We start from the raw sequence: 16,515 nt of genomic DNA, 5'->3' as shown, positions 1-16,515 counted from the left end.
TACCATTTTCTAAAAGGTAAGATTTTGGGCGAGCTCCCGGTCACCTCATTCATACAATGGGTAATAATAATATCTACCTTTTAGAGTTGTTGATGAGTTAAATGAAATGATACAAATAACCTCATTTAGTACCTGGCATATGGCAAGGGCTCCAAACCGCCCCCCCGCAATAGTCTCACCTTGCATTATAGTCTAATTATGCTAGACTTCTAAAGATCCAGGCTGCAGGCACTACCAAACATGAATATGGAACAGTTTTCTTATTCTGTATTTTGTAATTTCTTGTTCTGTAATACTGTTCTTCCTACATGCTGAGCAATGGCTCTCAGTTGTGCAGGGGAAGTGTGGGTCCCTATTAGAATAAGTCACTGCTCAGCCTTGCCCTTCATATTAGATTTGGATTTGCTGCTCTTGGCATTGTTGGAGGAAAAAGGCTTTTTCAAATTCTTAAGTGGAATTAGCACCAAGTTTGGAGGCCTCAGGTTGCATAGTTTTTCTATACTGCGAGGAAGGCCCTCCTTCAATTATGAAGGCTGGGGCATGAATTTCACTGCCCTAGAGGTGGGAAAGCCCAAGCCTGGCTCTTCTAGCTTAGTGAAGCATGTGTGTAGAGGACTACGTGCTCGCAAACGAGGCGTTCCCGATAAGTCCTGCTCTTGCAAACGAAGCAGGGCGTTGGGGGCTTGTTTATGTGTAAACATCTTGAAAATCCAGAAAGTCAGGGAAAGGTCAGAAAAACAACAATGTGTCTTGTGACTTGGCAACATTCCACAAACGACTGTATAAAATAAAGCAGAGCGCGCCATTTGAGGCAGCCGCCATGTTTGTCTTGTCTTGTGTTGTCTTGTGTGTTCATTCCTTTGTTTAGGAAACACGCGGACCCCAACACATGTGGTAAAGAAGGGATAGAGTCAGAGAACGACCCCTGGGGAGTGGCAGCAGTGCTTTAGAAACATTGGATAGGTACAGGAGAGGTCTCCTGAAAGATGGGACCACTTGAATACTTGTCTGCCTTGTCTTCTAAGAAGATGCCTGTCCTCTGTCCCTTCCAACATGATGCATATTGATAGTACAGCAGTGTTGAAAGGAAGGGGCTAGATCAGTGAGGTTGGCTTGAACATGGTGGAGTGTGGGATGCAAAGATCCCTGTCCCCCAGTGATGGAAGGTGTAGGCCTGTGGCTGGGCCTTTGAGCCTGGTGGTAATTGGCCCTAACCATGGACTCTTGAGGGGAGGTTTCTCATGTTGAGGACAAAAAGCCACACTCTGGAGACCACGATATGATGGTGATAAGCTGTCCAGCCACTCAGTAGCAGAGACCAAGGAAGATCCAGAGGACACCATAGATCCAAGGACCTTCTCTCCTCCTTCCATTCCCATGCCTGGGAAGACACAGTGAGCTCCCCTCACACCTTCTGGCACCATCTTAGGGAAGAGGATGAGCATTTGCCTAGGGAGACAACAAAAAAGGCTCCTTTCCTGAGGGCTGAACTTTGCATAGACTGGCTATTTAAACCAAGAGGAGATTATTCAAACCGAAGAGACAGAAGAATGCTTCATTGGCACATGTATGTTTTTCTGCTACCCAGGAAGAAAGTATGTTAAGCACATTTTATCTGCACATCTGAGTGTAGTGTAAGTATATTCGCAACCCCAGTAGGTATTAAAGCTTTGTATGCAAGTTATTTCCATTCTGGTGATGGATGGGGATGATATATACAGCAGGGAGGAAATCGATTCTCAGGGTGGTCAGGCTGTGGACTGGGAGGCAGGAGTTTAAGGTGATATTCTTTGGTAAAGTACTTTCCATGATGGAGAAAAGTCCCTCAAGCACTTCATCAGTGCTGCAGTCTTCAGAGTTAGTACATGTCATGGTTCTGATTTAATGTTCTTCAAGCCCCTTTCTGATTGTAATTTGATTTATTATTCTCTCCTAAGTGGAGGGAATCTGCTGGCTATGACCAAGAAATAGTCCAGTCAAACCAAGGCCATTAATTCATAGGCATTGGCTTATATGTTAGTCTCTTAATTTAATTATGGTGAGTTGGCCTTTGGCAGACAAAGTATGGGGACCAACAACATCAGGACTGTGTGCCTTTAAGGCCAAAGGGTATGGCACTGCTGTGTGGTGAATATGTTAGAGGCGATGCCACCCCATTCTATCCCAGAAATGTTCCAGAATCACAGCATATCTTCCCCATTGACCAACAAGCCTTTTTGTAGAATTAATTATTTAAGTCTATGATGGAAGAAGTTCTTTTTCTTTTTTTTTTGAGACAGAGTCTCACTCTGTCGCCCAGGCTGGAATGCAGTGGTGCAATCTCAGCTCACTGCAACCTCTGCCTCCTGGGTTCAAGTGATTCTCCTGTCTCAGGCTCCCGAGTAGCTGGGATTACAGGTGAGTGCCACCACACTTGGCTAATTTTTGTATTTTTAGTAGAGATGAGTTTTCACCATGTTGGCTAGGCTGGTTTCGAACTCCGGACCTCAGATGATCTGCCTACGTTGGCCTCCCAAAGTGCTGGGATTACAGGTGTGAGCCACTGTGCCCAGCCAGAAGAAGTTCTTAAATGTATCTTTGGTTGCTCTTGGCAGGCATAAATATTTTATGTCTCTGATCCCAGGTTTAGGTTTTACTCATGCACTGTCTCAGTTTGAAAAAGGATGTAGCTCTTGCCAGGCAGTCTCCACTTCTATTATTCCCAGCTGAATAAAATCACATCACACACAGTGGAATCACATTGGATGAACACCTAACTTACTCAAGTTCAACGGTATGAGCTCCCTATGTTACTGAAACACTAAGGGTTTGGTCTAGGTCCCGTTGCTTGCTACACAGAAAGGCAATCACTGAAACAATGAGTATTGCCAAGGAAGAAGGCTTTGACTGGGTGCCCCAGCTGAGAAGTCTCAAATCAATCTCCCAGGCTGACTAAAGTTAGGGATTTACATAGCAGGGAAGCAATGTAACCATGTGTGGGAAAACAGGAATTAGGGAGGGGTAAGGAAGAGAAGTTGGTCAACAGGAAGCAGGCGGGCAGTTAGGCAGTCATGATGGGTCAGTGGTCTGACAGTGATCTGGTGAATTTCAGCTCCTTGATACTATCTGGGAGCCCTGATGGTTGGTTTCCTGAAAAAGGAACTCAGATAAGACAAATGTAACTTTCTCAAGTTTCAAGACTGGAAGCATCAATTTCTATGTTTATTCAAAGAAACCTTAAACATCAGCTCTATGGGACAATTGGATCAGTTTCAACTACAAGAGGAAAATGACAATTTCAGTGGTATCATTGGGAAGAGAAAGATGCATCACTGGAAGGCATACAGGATTAGTCTTCACTCTTCATAGTTCATCAGACATTCAATTTTTATGCAAGCACAGTAACATACTGGGTACTGTATACCAAGCCACATGTACTAACAAGCAAGGGCTGCGAAGCCAGACTTCCAGTGTTCAAATCCTGGCTCCACCACTGAGTGGCTCTGTGACCTTGGGTGAGTGTCACTGACTCATTCTGTGCCTCAGTTTCCCACATCTATAAAATGGAAGTAGTCATCATACCTGTATCTTAACACTAGAACAGTGTGGGTCATAGTAAGCTCTTACTAAGTGCTAGGTGTTATCATGATTATTGTTGCTTGGCTTAACAAGCTACCTAAGGGATTTTCAAGGGCAACTTTCACTCCATATGACTATTCCCTTTCTTGCTGATGTGATAAATTTCATGGGGCTTACTTACAGAAAGCAGGACCTGTAGGACTGGGAACATCTCCAAAGTTCAGTCTTCTCAGGGGTCCCAAGAATTATGATCTTCCAGCTCTGTGGGAAGGAGGGTCACATTCCTGCTCAGGCTCCCTGACCTCCTCATGGCTAAGCTAACCTTGATGGAAACTTCCAACAAAGCATTTCTGCAGAGTGATCCATAAAGCATGACCTAGAGCTATATTAAACCTACAAAAATCAGCCTCCAACAGTGAGAAACAGTTTTATATGATAAAGTAGTGATTACATTTTCTAATGATTGCTCAAAGTATTCTGTAATCTACAGGGAATATATTTCATAGCTCCTGGGAGCCCTCCCAGCTCCCCTATCTGTCATTCTAAGTTTAAGTAGAGCACAGAATATGAGGAGAACAATCTTGGCATACATTATCCTTTTGGGAACTCAATATATGCCATATCCATGTAATTAACCCAGGTTTAGCCAGCCTACTCATGATGCTGCAACTTGTCCTCAGCAACAAGGATTAAACATAGTACGAATTACCTATTGGGACTCCCACCCTCACCCCATTTCTTTTTTAAAAAATAGGATCATATTTTTCAGACTCGTAGTAAGCATTTTCCATTTCTCAGCAAGAAATTTTTTTTCTGTTAAAATGTTTAGCGCTGTGGATGATTGTGAAGTCTTCAGAGGGGCTTATGGTGACATGTAGTGGGCCCCTGTCTAACATTTCATCAAAGGAGCTTTCCCATCAGAGAGCATAGAGCTGTTTTTCCAGCTTATCCGTCAAACTGGCTTCCAAGGCAAGCATTCCTGGCTTGGAGTTTGAATCCCAAGAGCAAGACTTAACAGTTTTCCTGCAGAAAGAGCAGTGTCCCTTCCTTTAACTTGCAATTGCTAATCATGAAGAACATGCTCTGTGTTCAGATTCTAATAAGCTGTAGAAAAGATAGGAGGACAGTAGAAAACAGAAAAGCAGGATTTATTGGGTCTATTTCAGGCTGGGTCAGTGTTGGAGGGGCAAGTAGCTTTGTTAATTGATTTCAAAGAGGGAGTCATTGTCTGCTGTTGAGAATGAGGCTGTAAAGGTTATTTTCTCACTCAATAATATGCACTGGGTCCCAAAGAATTCTATTTAAAATATAAAGCTATAATGATATCATATTCTATTATAGAACATGAAACATTAAGTTGAAAGGGACTTACAGATAAATAAAAGCATATACACTTAGTACATATATATATATGTGTGTGTGTCTGTATGCACACACAAGTACATGAGCACATGTCTGCCCCAGTGTCAAGCTCGATGCTGTGCATGTGTGTTTCATCAAAGAAGCACAGATTTGGAATGGGGGCTATTATTTCCAGTGACTTGCTGCCTCGGGGGCAGCAAATGGAAAAGAGCAGGGCAGCCTGCTCTCCCAGCGATGTTCACTGCATCTGAAAGGTCATGTCATGTTTCCCGGCAATTGACTCAATGGGTTTGGATTCCGCAACATAAGGTCGGGCCATTTCCACTTTGCTTGTGTTTCCTGGGGAACGTGCCTTCCAGTTGTTTTCACATTGACCTCATTACCCAGTCCTGGTGATGAGCTTGGCATGGACATGTTGTGGCTGCGGCCGGCTCGGGGCTGCCCTGCCCTTGCAGACCCCATGCCTCTGCCTTGATCAGTGTGGCTGGGGATGCCTATGCCTTGGCTCAGAAAGGTCTGATCCCTCCCCTCCCCCTGCAAAGGCCCCCTGCATACAACTGAACAAAGATTACAGGAGGACCAGGATGTGATGGAGGGGCTGGGGACCCTTCCTCCCATTTATGCAAGGGCAGGCAATGAAGAGGAGAGTCAGGAGACACCCAGGCCCCTAGTCTCAGATCTTCAATGCATGAGCAGAGGGACCTGATCAACACCAATATAACATTTCCCAAAATCCCCAGCTCCTTTTCAGAGTGAATGTTTTCTAATCCGTTCTGGAAGCTCATTTTGAGCAATGAGAAAGTGATTTTCTCAAATCCACTGTCTCTGTATACTTCCTGTCTACAACCATTTCTGCTGGGTCTCTTTCAAGGGAATTAGAATACTTTCTAAAAAATAATTGTTTTGGCTCTGGGAAGTGCACTACACCAAAGTAAAAATACTCAGCGAACTCAAGGTTTTATTTCCCCAAATGACTGAGGAACTTGAGCGTGAATCAGGGATGAAATGCTTCTATTAGCTGAGTCCTAGACAGTCAATTAGAGGGGACTGGGCTGGGCTGGGCTGGGCTGGGCTGTAAGCCCATGAGGATCTAGGCCTGCCATGGTTCCATCCTTTGTGTTGTGATAATGGGTGGGTTATTTAAAATCTCAGGGCCTGTCAAATGGAGGATTAGTATGAGGATTGAAGGAGATCACACCTAGGGAGTACTTAATAAAGGCTAATTTTAGTCATTTACCTCTGTGTTTCCGGTTTTCACTATGGAGTGATTTTATTCACCTGGGTCTGGCCAATTACTTGGTGAAGCCAGAAGAGAGAAAACCAAAGTCTGATGTGGGGGAAAAAAATTCAGGAAGCCGTCATGACTCTAGAACTAGAGATATTCAAGGAAAAATTGGATGTCATACTTAGGGAAATAATATTGGAAGACTTTGTGCCCTTGTGTACGAGTCTGAAGGAGATGACCCAGCAGCTGATCTATAAATAAAATGCTTTTTTTGTTGTCTAAGATGTGGGCACTGTGGGAATGGCAGGATGTGTCGGGCACTTTGAAAAGTGATAATACAAAAGTGCTGCAGTACAGTGAAAGCCTGATGTTTCTCTTCATCACAAAAACTATATTCGAAATGTGAAGCCCATTCTAAAATGCAAATACGACCAGGCTGCTTCCTGTCCTACAGTAGACTAGCCTACTCTGTATAAATGTGTACAATGAATTTTTCAACAGAAGAGAAGTTTATTTTTGTGCTCCACGGTCTGAGGCAGCTGTTGTTGGTTGGTGGGAAGCTTTCTTCCATATGATAACTCAGGAATTCAAGCTCCTTTTGACTTACGGTTCTACTGTCTCCTACCACCTTGTCATCCTCTACATGAACTGGTGAAAGGTGAAAAGATTTGTAGGAGGGGCAGTCACCTATTAAAAGCCTTGGCCAGAACAGGCACCATCTTCCTTTTCATATGCCTTTGGTTAGGACTCAACCACATGGCCACACCTACCAGCAGAAGCTGCTGGAAATTAGGGTCAGCTGGACATCCAGGAGGAAGAAGAGGAGATGGCTCCAGCTGGGCAGCCTGGGGTTTTGGCACATTCCATTTCCTAAAGTCCTTCAACTGATCCCACACTGCTCTGAGATTGCAGCATTGACATCAGGCAGTCACCATCTGTTATCTTTGAGAAACAGATAAAAGCTATGGATTTCTCTGCATGCTTATACCCATTGCCAATTCTGCTTGCAGGTTTACAGAGGGTTCCCAGATGCCATCAGTGGAATTCCTAACCTACAGGGACAGAGAAATTGCTCTCGAAGTAACGTTTTCACGATGGACTAGTGCACCTTCAGAAGACCTGCAGTGGATACGGAGCACGTAAGGGGCAATTTCGATGCCAGCATCCCTAGGATTGGTTGCTGGGGAAATGCATAGAGGTAAGCTGCTAGCCGGAGCTGAACTGTTTCCTCCACAGTGCTGCTAACAAGGCTCTGCTTGATCTCAGTCCTCTGCTGTGTGGCTCCCCACCATGAAGGCGAGTCTGACTTGTGTACACAAGGTTGAGAATCCCCAGGCTCCAATTGTATAGAAACGTGTGCAGGTGTCATAATTAGCCATTTCCTGCCAAAACCCCACAAATAAGCTACAATCCTCGAGACAACCCTCTGGAACCTTTTACAGAATTGTTTGCAGACCAAATAATATTCATCTGTAACCTGCTTAATTACCCAAGCCATATATTTAACTGCCCCAGACTTGCTGGTACAAATTTTACAGAGAATCGGATGTAAGGGGAGTTAATGGCAGGAGGGCCTTTAGCCACCATGTGGACCTCAACAAAGCAGAAACCAAGGCTAGTCTGCCCACAGACCAGTCAGATGGGTGCAAGGTTGCAGTTTCCTGTTCTATTCCTTGCCTGTCAAGACCAATAAACATGTCATGAAGTGACCAGAAACATGTGGATTTGGAAAGGCAAACATTGACATTGAGCACACTGTTTCAATGGTCTGAGCTGCTTCTCCTGTCTCTCTTGAGGGGAAGTTAAGGCACTAGATTGTATAAAAAGTGCAAAACCCCCTTAAATACCTGGTTTTCCACCTCCTGACATTTCCCGCATATCTCAGGAAATACATGAACTAAACGAATATTTTCCCCTCTAAATTAAGAAAATCAAATTTCATGTTAAAAAGTCTAAATGATATTTAGACTAATGAAGGCAAGGACTTGAATTACGCTTGCTAAGGACCTAGATGAAGTCTTCCCTCCCCCTCCTCCTGCAGCTATTAGCGAGACGTTGAGGGAGCCACTGTGCATTTTACACTACAACAGAGGTGCCTGCTGGGGATGGCGTCCTGTGATCTGCCAAAATGTTTAGAGTCGGCACTGTTGGATAAACAATTGTTCAGGTTATCTGGAGATTCATGCAAATGTATTTTCATCACAAAATTTATTTGTAAGTGCATAGACACAGCCACAGCCTCTCCATTCAGAGAGTCACAGTTCCCATCTGGTTTTGCAGTTTTGAAAATCATGTTATACCTGCTAGCCTTTTCCTCACCACAAAGGCTGTTCCTGGGCCAATGCAAACTTAACTGTATGGTTAAATAAGAAAAATCAGATGAGAAAGTATTGTGTGAAATACAATATTGAGAATACTGGGAATGAACAAGATGTAACAGGAATACAGAAACAGTAATATTCTCTCCCATATTTGCAAAGTATAGTATGTGTGAGTGTGTATGAAAGAGAGAGAGATTGGATGGCATTCCTTTGAACAAAGCTTTATTTAAAATATTGAAATAAACTTACATTGTTTGCTTTTCTTATTATTGTAAATAAGGCTTCAATGAACATCTCCCTGCAAATGACGTATTTTCTTCTAAATAATTTCCTCCAGAATAAATTATATGCAGGGGAATATTTGGTGAATGGGTATGGATTGGTTTTTGGTTTTTAAAATAAACATATTGCCAACTTACTTTTCCAGAAGAATTATACAAATTTATGGTGTTACCAGCAAATAATGAATTTAACAATTTCTCTGCAATTTTATCACTGTTGGATTCTGCCTCATTCATTAACTAAGTCTAAAATGGTCCTCATTATTGTTTGAATTTGCTTTTCTTTTATTTATCACAATAATATTTTGCTGTGTGCTAGCTTACTTTTTGTATTTTTCGGGGAATATTCAAATATCATGACTTTTGATTTTGCTAGATAGTGTTCTTTTCCATTTGAAGGAGCCTTTTATAAAACATCAGCATTATCCCTTCAAACATGTTGAAATCCATCGGTGATAATTATATTCATATGTATAAAATGTGCATAACAATTCATTCCCTGGGCTATTGCACTGAATTATTGTGATAATGCATTTGAAAGTGCTTTGAAAAATCCCTAGCATTATGTACACGGAGGTATATGATGATCTTAATATGGAATTTATACTTAGTTAAAAGTATAAGTATAAATAGAAATATACTCTGGCAATAAATAGTTCTGTAGGAACTCATGAGCAAAAAATTTGGGTATTTTAGCTAATCATAGGTTCAATAAGAGAAAATATTGGAACCCAAATGATAAGAGGTTAATATGAGACACAATTTATGCCTGAATATGTGATGAGCTTTTCCTCCAAAAATTATGCATTGGAAAAAAAGCCACCTTATATTTAAGGTCTAATAAGTCTCTCATATTACAGGAAACAAGAATATATTGTATTATGAAGACATATTACCTCCATCAATGCCAGTATTGAGGCTTACAGAGGCCCCTTGACAGAATTAGTTAAAAAAAAAGGAGGCAAAGAAATTTTACATCAATTTAGTGATTATTCCTGGGTGTATGACCTCACAGTTTTAAATGCAAAATGTTGATTTAAACAAGTTTTTTATTGATTTTTAGAGATCACTTGACAAAGCCAACAAATAGGGGGTTATATTGTGGAAATCACACATCTATAAACCTATGAGATGAATTTCAAAAGCCCAGCTGCCTAATATTATGCAAATAGACACTTGTGGCTTGGGGGAACAACATAGTAAATGCACCACACACAGATGTAAACTTAAACCTTGAACTACAAGTGTAACTACAATATAAAATAGTATGGATGACTCTCATGAGCATAATATTGACTAAAAGAAACTAGACACAAATAACTCTTACATAAAATTCAAAAGCAGGTACCTTTAAACTGCTGTGGTAGGAGTCAGGATAACGGTTTCCCTCTGAAGAGGAAAAGGGCGGGGCTTCTGGGGCACTGGTTTGTAATGAGGGCCAGAGTCGTTCTGTTGGCTCACTTTGAGCAAAATCAGTGAGCCAAACACAAATGATTTGTGCCTTTTTCTGTATATGCATGTTTTACTTAAATGAAATTTTTTTTTGTTTTTTTGAGATGGAGTCTCGCTGTGTCGCCCAGGCTGGAGTGCAGTGGCGCTATCTCCGCTCACTGCAAGCTCCGCCTCCCAGGTTCACGCCCTTCTCCTGACTCAGCCTTCCGAGTAGCTGGGACTACAGTCGCCCACCACCACGCCCAGCTAAGTTTTTTGTATTTTTAGTAGAGTCGGGGTTTCACCGTGTTAGCCAGAATGGTCACGATCTCCTGACCTCGTGATCCGCCCACCTCAGCCTCCCAAAGTGCTAGGATTACAGGCGTGAGCCACCGCGCCTGGCTGAAACTTTTCAAAAATACTACACTTTGAGCAATTTAGAGCTAAAGATATATTCTGGAAATCTGTTTTATTTATGTGACTCTGAAGGTGGCTCCAGTGATGGCAGGGATGATGTAATGATGCAAATGAAGAGTGAATAATTTTTTTTGATGACTTGTGTAGAAAAGAAAAGCCACGTTTTTATTTTGTGGTTGTTGTTGAGATGGGGTCCCACTATGGTGCCCAGGCTGGTCTTGAACTCCTGATCTCAGGTGATCCTCCTGCCTTCACCTCCCTAAGTGCTGGGATTAACAGGCATGAGCCACCACATCCAGCCAGAAAAGCTATGCTTCTAAATTGATCTATTCTATTAGAATGTGTGATTCAGAATAAATATGTAATTTAATTCCTAAATTACCAAATTCAAATTTTAAAGTAGACTTTTCACTATTTCATTCTAATTCTTCAAATTTATATCTAAGTTGGTCAAACAGTGTGTTGTGGATTCTCCCGTTGGCAAACTGTAGCATGGCCTTGTTTGGTGGGATTTTTTTTTTTTTTTTTTTTTTGAGAAGCAGTTTGAGCTCATCTTCTGCATGTTTAGTTCTAGGTGCAATGTTTTAAAGGGAAGACTTATATTATGAAGCTAGGTCAGAAGAGGGTAACTAGATACTGAGGAGCTCCTACTTGGAAGGGCTCTAAGGTAAGATCAATCTTGGTGTAGAGGGTGTTTATGAATATGGGAAAGGCTGTCAGGTGCAAAGAGGCTGGTACAGTCAGCTGGATCCAGGGAAGAGAACTAGGATGCCTGAGTGCAGGGCACACTTCAAGCCAGTATTAGGAAGAATTTCATAATGACTGGAGCTCATTAGAAGGGAGATGAGATATCTTCAGATTAATTCCCATAGATTCAAGAATCCCTTAGATTAATCCCCTAGAAGATTCTGGGATAATCTGGATAATTATTTGCTAGAGATGTGGGTGGAAGGGATTTCTTCAATGGATCCGGTCTTTTTATGATTTCTCCCAACCTCAAGAGCTCATGACGTCATGGTTCCTTTCTTAGCTGTCTCCAGTTGGTCAGCTCTGTGTCTGCAAAGTTTAGAAGGTGAAGAGCTTATTTGTGAAGTGGTCCACACCATAGAGTCAAGCCATTTTGGCCCCAACCAGGAGCCAGGATAATCTGGTTTGATTCTTGACAGGGATCAAATGAGCCAAAATAACATTTGTTCTCTTAGTTATTTTTTCTAGATCAACTTCTGAACCACTGGTGTGTTTTGTTTAGCTTAGAAATTAAAACAAGAGCTTGTTGCCAACATTTAGAAATAAGGAATTTTTTTTTTTTTAAACTTCAGATTCCTGGGTTTTTCTTGAAAAGCCTGTGGTTAGGCAATGCTGGATCCTATTCCCACAGGCAGCGATGGGGTCCCTGTGTTTCTTGCATTCTGTAGAGGGGCTGGCATTCCTGGGCTCACTGGGCCCCCCCCCAACTGCTTCCCTTATTCACTCACATTATCTGCCTGGCCCCAGAAGCTGTTGAGCTTGCAATCCCTTTTCTAAGAAATATTAATAGTTTTCCTTTCTTTTGCACATAATTTCAGTTGCCTTTAAAATCAATTAAATTTACAGTGATTAGTCCATGGTAATGAAAAAACAGAGTCTAGTGCCTGTCAATTTTATATTCCAAGTAAAAGTGACCCTAAGAAGAACTGGTAGATATCTGCTCACTTGCTTTTCAATGTGAATTTAGAATTTTATTTTTCTTGTGGCCTTAATCTCTTTGCTCCTCACTTTCTTCATCTGTAAAATAAGGTTACTGCAGTAACAGACAACTACCTCAGGAATAATTTTTGTGGATTAAATAAGGTCATACTGGGAAGCACTTACGTCAGTGCCTGGCAGATAGAATGCTCTCAGTAAACATTTATTAAAAAGAGGGAGTATAATGAAGGAATGATCTAAAATTCATATTGTCTAAAATATGCTCAGTAGAATACATTGAGCTAGAAATCTCAAAATATTTGCTGTGGCAATAAATTGACAAACATTTCAATAATTTAGCTGCCATTGTGTTTGGTGGGATTCATAAAGGGCACGCCATTGTCATGTTCACTTTCCAGCTCTCCTGCACCAACCCAGTGGTTACCATAGCCCTAGAAGGAGCTCTGTTAGCCTGGGGATGATCACTTGATGAGGCTGGTGTCCTCTAAAAAGTGGTAATAGTTTCCCCACTTGCTTATCTAGGATATCTCTTGAGGAAATTGTCTTCAAAAAGAGAAGCAAGACTAAAACCTAAACAAATGAACAAACCAAATAGTTAATTCCTTTTGGAATAAATGGAACAGCAAAAGTCTTTCAGGTATTAACTTGGTGTCAGCCAAACTCAAGGTTAAGGGCACAGTCTTCCAAGACTGTCAAGTCTCCCCAAGACTTCTGACACCACTTACAAGTTTGGGAGTCCCCAGGGCCATCCTCACATGAGAAAAGGTAACAACAAATTTAGGGGTTCCCATGGACTCCCTCAGGTTTGATAAATTGCCAGAATGACTCACCGAATGCAGGAAAGCACCATACTTAAAATTACAGTTTTATTATAGCAAAAGGACACAAATTAGAGCCAGCCAAAGGAAGAGACACATGGGACAGGATTTGAGACTCAGAGGGTCACAAATGTAAAGCTTCAGTGTCCTCAGGGATGTGTTACCCTCCTGTTGTTGCAGTGTGAAAATGTGCAGCATTGTCAGCCTATGAAGGTCACTGTCTTAGTCACTTTGTGCTGCTCCAATAAAATATCATAGACTATGTACTATACATAAAGAACACATATTTATTTTTCACAGTTCTGGAGGCTGGGAAGTCCAAGCTCAAGGTGCCAGTGTCTGGTGAGGGCCCTCTCCTCATAGGTGACACTGTCTCAGTGACCTTAGAAGGCAGAAGACCAGAAGAGAGCAAACTGACTCCTTCAAGCCCTTTTATAAGGATCCTAATTCCATCCATGAGGGCTCTGCCCTTATGCCTGAATCTACTCCAAAAGGCCCCACCTCTTAATACTATCACATTGGTGATTACATTTCAACACATAAATTTTGGGGGGACATTCAGATCATAGCAGTCACCAAATATCAGTGTCCAGAGTTTTTATTGGGGTTTCATTATGTAGGCATGATTGATGGAATCCTTGACCAGCTGATTACCTGACTGAATGTCCCAACCCTCTAATCTCACTGGGCTTTCAAGGTGGCCAGCTTTCACCCTTAGTCATCTATGAGCACAAACTCTCCAGGGGCCCACAATGAGTCACCTCATCAGCATAAGAGGAGTCCACCATGAATAACAAAGGCACTGCTATCACTCAGGAAATTCCAAGGATTTAGAGATTCAAAGGCTAGACTGCTGCTCTTTGGGTAGAGTTAATTCTTTACTACACAGGCACCTACCTGGGGCAGGCAGCCTCTGTCTGAGATGGTCCCCACTGACCTCCAAGTGACTGAACCAAGTGACTCATTTCTGGCAAATAGAATACTAAAAATGTGATGGATATCATTCTGGGATTAGGGTACAGAAAGGCTCTGACTTCCTTCCCCATTATTCACCATCTTCTTCTTTCGCTTTTTGCATTGAGGAAGGCAACTGCTATGTTGTGAGCTGCTCTATGGAGAGGCCCATGTGGAAGGAAGTGAGGGAGGCCTCTGGCCAACAGTCCAGGAGGAACTGAAGCCCTCAGTCCAACAGCCTGTGTGGAACTGAATCCTGCAAACAACTCTGTGTGTAAGCTTGGAGGTGGATCCATACTCAGTCAAACCTTGAGATGGGACCCCATGCCCTGCTGACACTTGATTGTGGTCCCAGCTAGGCCACTGCTGAAGTCTTGACTCAGAGAAACTATGATATAGTAAATGTTGTTTCAAGTTGGTAAGTTTTGGGATAACTTTTATATAGTGATAATTTTTATATACTTTAAAATAACACATTGCCCTATCCTTTGCTTACACTTTTCTCTTAGAACTCTGCTTGCCCATATATTACAAATATCTTTCAGATCATGGGCTGAAAGGTGGATTATGGATGCAGTGTTTAAATTTAGCAATGTCATTTATGACTGTTCATATGAGCTTTGCTGCATAAAATGTTGATATTAATTTGTTTCCCTTTAAGATATTCTTAATAATTATCTCTCAGTATTTTCTTTGTAGTCAATTAATATAAGATGAATGTAGTTTGTAGGTTTAGCCTTTCTTAATTCGTATACAAAACACACAATGTCTAACCATTGCTATTTAAAGATTAACTAGGAGGAGGTGATGGAAACTGTTTAGGGTCACCTTCTTTACACATTAGGTCTATTTCCCCTAACTTGAGTATATATTAAACTAGTGGGGGATTGAGCTACAAAAATACTACTTGGTGAGAATTTTTTTTAATACAAATACTCAACTCTGAAGTTATGTTTTTTGTGGAAAGCTATCACTTTGGAATTTGAATTTTCTTGGAGCTAAGCCACTGGTAGTTGTAAAAGCTACACCTGTAAATTTGCTCCCTAGAAGATACTTTCGTTTAGTGACCACTTGTTTCTCTGTGGATAAATTCAATTATAAATTACAATCGAATTGACTTTTTCATAGCATCCTTCACTCTCCAAGTATCTCAAGTCCTCTGTGAATTATAAAGTAATTACAGTGCTCAAAGGACAGTTTCATAATTGTGTCCATGAGTACAGACTTTCTCTATGTTTGAGAAGGGCTCATTCCCAGCCGGGAACATTAAGTTGGATTTTATTGAGACTGGGGACTGCTGGTCCAGACAGCTGGGTGATCCCCTGTGCTATTTTGAAAAGTATCCTGGGATCTTTAATTTCCACCTGGATGGTCAGGGAGGTGAGAGAATGGCCCTCACTGGGTGTTACCTTGTATCCCACTTGGGGTCTTGAACCAGGGGACCCCCAACCCCAGAGGTGAGATGTGCAATATGGTCAATTATACAACCTCTTAATTATTTTTGCTGACTCTCAAGTGTATTCTCATGGCCTGTACTCCCCCAGGTGGGTTCAGATGGTGACCAAGAAGAAATGTTAGAAAATTCCCAGAGAGCCATTTCATGAGAATGTTTTCATTGGTTTGTGCCTGATACTGTTTTGTTTTTGTTGCTGCTTTTTAATAACATTTTTTTCTTTCTGTGGGGTCATTTGTGTAATACACAGGTGACGAACACTCAAGGTTATTTGGTCACATGCCACAGCTTTCCTTTAGCACGTCTGCAATGAAGGAGTCTTTCTCCTTTTGTTCCTTATCATCTGTTAGCTTGGCACAGCTGACTGAGCTGTTAAATGATTACTGCATATTTTGCACCTCACCTTGAGAGGCTTTGGTATAAAAAGGTGCTAATTAAGCTGAAGCTCCTGGCCCTCTTGCCTATGTGGGCCCCAGGAAGCAAAGCAAAAAACCTTAGAGAGCTGGAGCTTGTGTGTGTGTGTGTGTGTGTGTGTGTGTGTGTGTGTTTGGTTTTCAGCATTTTGAGGAATTGTTACTGGAGCTTATAAAATAATTGTTTTAGACCTATAAACACAGCAAATTCTTCAAACTATGTATGAGGTTGACTCAAAAAGCCACGTAAAGGTAGCTTGGCAAATCAACTAACTGTTGATCAGTTTGTGGCGATCGTAAGTCTATATATACTGGATTTGAATATTTTCTGTATTTAAAGAAAAATAAGTACATTCTAAGAATAGTTGCCATCTCTCTCTCTAGACTTGCCTTGTAGATATTTGAAATGGGGATTAACATATTTAAGAGTAGCAGGAAGTGCTATTTCATCAGTGTCTGGAATGGGAGGTGAATTCACGTCCCTGCCTGGACTTGTTGACTAGCTTGCTGGGTTGTGAGAACCACGGCATTCTCCTGGGAATTGGTTCCAGGGCGCTGACTGCATTTCTTCTGAAGCTAAAGCACTTAACTTTGCT

At 41.7% G+C, this 16,515-nt stretch overlaps 1 long non-coding RNA gene across 2 annotated transcripts in view; it reads left to right on the top strand.

The window, feature by feature from the left end:
• The window catches only part of LOC135971654 (uncharacterized), a 103,497-nt gene extending 88,336 nt beyond the window's left edge, over window positions 1-15,161 (top strand). Inside the window, exons 1-3 of one of the 2 annotated variants that reach the window (XR_010587903.1) lie at window positions 7,125-7,343; window positions 11,164-11,262; window positions 14,186-15,161. This is a non-coding gene — a long non-coding RNA (uncharacterized lncRNA). Of the gene's footprint in view, window positions 1-7,124; window positions 7,344-11,163; window positions 11,263-14,185 lie in introns of those variants that run through there. The other variant, XR_010587904.1, reaches the window with a different exon arrangement.
• Window positions 15,162-16,515: the final 1,354 nt, after the last annotated feature.

This window comes from Macaca fascicularis, chromosome 7 (assembly GCF_037993035.2).
Source record: "Macaca fascicularis isolate 582-1 chromosome 7, T2T-MFA8v1.1".
Taxonomy (NCBI): domain Eukaryota; kingdom Metazoa; phylum Chordata; class Mammalia; order Primates; family Cercopithecidae; genus Macaca; species Macaca fascicularis.
The sequence above is the reverse complement of the archived record's forward strand: the minus strand, read 5'-3'. Positions and strand labels throughout refer to the sequence as shown.